We start from the raw sequence: 5199 nt of genomic DNA, 5'->3' as shown, positions 1-5199 counted from the left end.
GGATGGTACACGCCTTTAATCCCAGCACTCAGGGAGGCAGATTGCTGTGAGTTCAAGGCCAGCCTGGTCTACAAAGTGAATCCAGGACAGCCAAGTCTGCACAGAGAAACCCTGTCTCACCCCCCCCCCCCAAAAAAAAAAAAACAGGAAGAAAATAACAAGTGTGTCAGGCATGGTGGCAGATGCCTATAAGTCAATCACTCAGTCACCAGAGGCAGAGGGTCTGGAGTTCATGGTTGCCTAGGCTATGGGGGAGACTGTGTCTCAAAGCACAAAACCACAAACCAGATTGTATGGACTTCTGTCCTCAAGAGTACCATCGTGGGTCATATCACTGGAAAAAGCAAGCTGCCATAAAGCCCACTTGACTGATGGTATCAGTGGTGGAAAGACACAAGTAAAAAAGAAGAAAAGGAAACTGTTTACAGTTCACGTAGTTCCCCCTAACTTTCCCCCAGAAAGGGTTTTTCTGTGTAGCCCTTGCTGTCTGGAACTCACTCTGTAGACCAGGCTGGCTTACATTCTAGAGATCCAACTGCCTCTGCCTCCAAGTGCTGGGATCAGGGGTGTGCACCACCACCAGGGCGTTTCTTATTTCTCTATAAACTGTTTATTTTGCTCTAACCTAAATTGCCATTGTCTGTGTGTGTGTGTGTGTGTGTGTGTGTGTGTGTGTGTGTGTGCACCTGCCCATAGTGTATGTATGTTTGTATGTGTGTGAGTCCATGTGGAAACCAAAGACAACCTCTGCGTCACTCCTTAGATACTCTCCACCCTTGTGGAGACATGGTTCTTACCGGCTCAGAGCTCATGAATTTGATTAGGCTGGGGGGAGGTATTTCCCGTCCTGTCAGACACTTTGATGACCCAGAGTGAAGCATCAATGGCTTTGACAAGAATGACCTTCAAGTCTTAAAAAAACCCAATCCAGACAAACGTTATCACCATTACTCACATGTGAGAAGTGCTATCTCTAAGAAAGCTCGTGGGAGACTAATACTGTACCACTCAGCTACATGACTGCCAAAATCAGTGGTTTTAAAAGTCAACAAAAGTAAGCAAAGCTGGAGTTTATTTAGATTTTCTCTGAGTCCCGGTAACTTTTCCAAGAACATGTCTTATCAAGCCTGGAGGCAGCGTGAGTGTCTGGGTCACTTCTGCTCCGTGTATATGCACGCAGTGCTGTGCCAGAGCTGGCACAAAGTTAGCTTTGGATTTCAGTAGGCGAAGCCTGGTGGGAGGCAGGGGGACAGTCTGAGCAAAGGCAAGAAAACTTTAAATAAACATTTACAGGACAAAACTGCCCTCCACCCCCATCCTGCCACTAGAGTCTGAGGCACATTCAAGGACAGAATGTGCTAGTCAGCATGACAGATCTGGGGCTCAGATGGAACTAGAGGGTGAAGAATCTGGACAAGAGTCTGGGCCAAGCTGTGGAAGGTTTAAAAGTCACAGTGGAAACTTTGCACATTCTTTAATAGAGGGGCAGAAGACTTTGAAGGGGGGTTCACATGATAAAAACTGCATTCTACCAGAAAGCCATTGAGTCTCAAGCTCAGTGCAAAGAGGATTGGGAGGGGGGGGAGGGAGGTAAAGGGGGGATACAAAGTGAATAAACTGTAATTAATAAAAAAAAAAATAAATGGGACAAAAGAGGACTTTATATTCCTGACACAATCTCTCCCTTAAAAATTGCCACGCTATCTATCCTATTTTGCTTTCTATTGCTGTAATGAACACTATGACTGAAAGGAACTTGGGGAGGAGACAGTTTACTTCATTTTACACTTCTGTTATGATGGAATGTTAGGACCAGAGCTGTAGCAAGGAACCTGGAGGCATGAACTGAGGCAGAGGCCATTGGAGAATATTGCTAACTGGCTTAGTCCCCATGGCTTGTTCAGCCTGTTGTTGCCGTTTGGATTTTGTTGTTGTTTTTTGTTTGTTTTTGGGTTTTCAAGCCAGGTGTAGCCCTGGCTGTCCTGGCGCTTGCTCTGTAGATGAGGGTGGCCTTGAACTCAGAAATCCACCTGTCTCTGCTTCCTGAGTGCTGGATTGAAAATGTGCACCACCGCTGCCCAGCCAGTCTGCTTTCTTACAGACCATAGTGGGCTGGGCTCTCCCTCATCAATTGCTAATCAAGAAAATGACCTCACAGACATGGCCAAAGGTGAATCTGACAGAGACATTTTCTCAGCAGAGGTTCCCTCTTCCCAAATGAGTCTAGTTTGTGTCAAGCTGAAAAACAGCAACAAATAACCAGTACACATGCATCAGGCTGAGGAGGCTCAGAGGTCTGATATTTGCATCTGTGAGTTTCCTTTGTTTAGGGCAGGAAAGGACCAGTGAAGGCAAGGTATTTTTTAAATCTTATTTTAAAAAAATTATTCACTTTACATGCCAATCCTTTACAGCCTCCTCCCTCCTCTCAGCTCGGTACTACCCTCCCTCCCCCTTCCCGCCCTATATCCCTCCTCTAGTCCTCAGAAAAGAGGAGCCCTCCTCCTCTACCAACTGACTCCAGCCTATCAAGTCTCATCAGGACTGGCTGCATCTTCTTCCTCTGTGGCCTGGAAAGGCTGCCCCACCAGAGGGGAAGTGATGGAGGAGCAGTCAATAGAGTTCATGTCAGAGACAGCACCTGCTCCCCTTACTAGGGAACCCATATGTAGACCGACCTGCCTATCAGCTACATCTGAGCAGGGGGCCTGGGTCCTCTTCTTGGTCCATCAGTCTCCGCAGGCCCCCTTGGGCCCAGATTTGTTAGCTCTGCTGTCTTCTTGTGGAGCTCCTGTCATGCTTTTAATACCCTTTGATATATAGGAATATATGTTTATGTTATATATAAAACATATGCAAATATATGTCATGTTTATTAAACTGCTTATTTCTCACAAAAGCTGTACCTTTCTACATTCTTACAAGCAATGTGTAAGGGTTCAACTTCCCTTCAAACCACAAACACTTGTTATTTAAACATTTGTCATTAAAGTAATCCTACTTCCTGATATGAAGAGATATCTTACAATAGTTTGGTTTTGGTTCTGGTGGTACTCTTTGAACCCACTGCTTTGTGTATGCCACTGAGCTACACTCCTGGACTTCTTCAGTGTTTGTGTGTGTGTGTGTGTGCATGTGTGTGCACATGTGTGTGTATATGTGTGTGTGTATGTGTATTTTAGAGTCTCATGTGGCTTGGGCTGACTTCCAGATCACTATGTAACTGAGGATGATCCTGAAACATCTGGTCCGTCTGACTTCAATTCCTAAGAGCTAGGATTACAACTTGCACCATCACACCTGGAGAGAGTCCCTCTTCCCAGGTGACTCTAAGTTGTGCCAAGTTGACCAAAAAAAAAAAAAAAATAGACAGCCTGATGACTATGTTACCAAAAGCAATATGAAGATTCAATGAAATCTCTATCAAAATGATATTCATCTCATACCTAGGGAGAAAAAGTCCTAAAATTTATAAGGAAGCACAAATCCTAAGCAAAAAGAGCAATGCTCTTGATAAATGATTTCAAATTATACTAAAGAATCCAGTGAAACAAAAGATAATCAAAGAGCCTAGCATGACACTACCACAAAAAGACATATAGACCAATGGAGTAGGAAAAAAGACCCATAAATAAACCTGCACAGTAAAAAATATTAAAAACACATGCTGGAGAAGACAGCCTCTTTAACAAATGGTGCTGGAATAATGATACTTCTACATGCAGAAGAGTAAAATTGGATCTATGCTCCTTATCCCCCATAAAAATTAACTCAGAATGGATCAAAGACCTTAATGCAAGACCCAAACTGTAAACTGCTAGAGGACAACGGCAGAGACCTCTCAGGTTATGAGCATAGGCAAGGGTGTTCTGAGAAGGACTCTGAGAGCTCAGGAAATAGCAGAATTGACAAATGGGGTTACATGAAGTAAAAAGCTTCTGTCAGCTAAGGAAAGACCAGAGACAAGTGCCAGTCCAAGAACAGGAGAAAAATCTTTGCCAGCTATGTATCTGGCAGGGCATTAATACCTAAAAACATAAAGAAGTCCCAAAATATAAATAGCCCAACTCCCAAACATCCCATTGTAAATGGCAAATGAATTGAGCAAAAAGCTCTCAGAAGAAATTAAAATAAAGTACATATGAAAAATAGTCAAAGTCCTTAGCTACAGGGAAATGCAAACCAAAACTGCATTGCCCTTTTTTTTTTTTTTTTTTTTTTTAGTTCAAGTGGCTCTCTGGAAGGAAACAACTGACTGCAAAGGCCGGTGAGGTCTTAGGGAAGGCACATGGATCAGACACCACGATGGGAATGTAAACTAGTGTAGCTGTTGTATAAGCATGGTGTGGGGCTACTCAAACAGCTAAAAATAGAACTGTAGTCTGAACCAGCGAGGCCACTCAGGAGCACCTACCTGAAGGGATGAAGTCATCATTCCTCAGAGATACTTGTCTATTCACATTTACTGTACCTGTTGGCCAGAGCCATCTTTAGAATCTGTTTAGGTGCCCCTCAACAGATGAATGGATAACGGAAATATGGAGCAGTCACATGGAGTTTCATGGGACTATAATGAAGAATGCAATCACTACAGAGACATAGCTGGAAGTGGAGATCATCTCCTTCAACAAAATAAGACAGGCTCGGAAAAAAATTGTCACATTTTTTTCACATATGCAAAATCTAGGGAAAAAAACTGATATGGTGTGTTGTAGGCTTAGATTTTTCACCAAATCTACCTCATTCAGGGTTCTTAAACACCTTTACCTCTCTTCAAACCCTCCAGACCATAGGTAGGAGATTAATAGGGGAAAGGGCTATAGACTATCTAGAAAGGGCTATCTACTTGCTGATGATTAGGGTTGGTGGGTCTTTAGGGGATTACCAAACTCAGTCATCAAGTTACCAGCAGTCCATTCTAAAAGCCAACACCAAGCAGCAACATGAAGTTAGGGAAAGCCACAAGACTCAGTTGGATTACCCCAAGATGTTTTCTGAGATGGCATCTAAAACAAAACAAAAACCGCAAAATACTTTTTTGAATTACAATTACTTATTCAGTAGATTAATATGAAGTTTATTATTTCTTCTGTAGACTCACGATAGGGTGTATACACACATATACATATGTATGTGTGTGTGTGTATATATATATATGTATATGTATATGTATATGTATATGTATATGTATATGTATAT

Source organism: Psammomys obesus, unplaced genomic scaffold (genome assembly GCF_907164565.1).
Source record: "Psammomys obesus unplaced genomic scaffold, mPsaObe1.curated_primary_1811, whole genome shotgun sequence".
Lineage (NCBI taxonomy): Eukaryota > Metazoa > Chordata > Mammalia > Rodentia > Muridae > Psammomys > Psammomys obesus.
Note: the sequence above shows the minus strand (reverse complement) of the source record.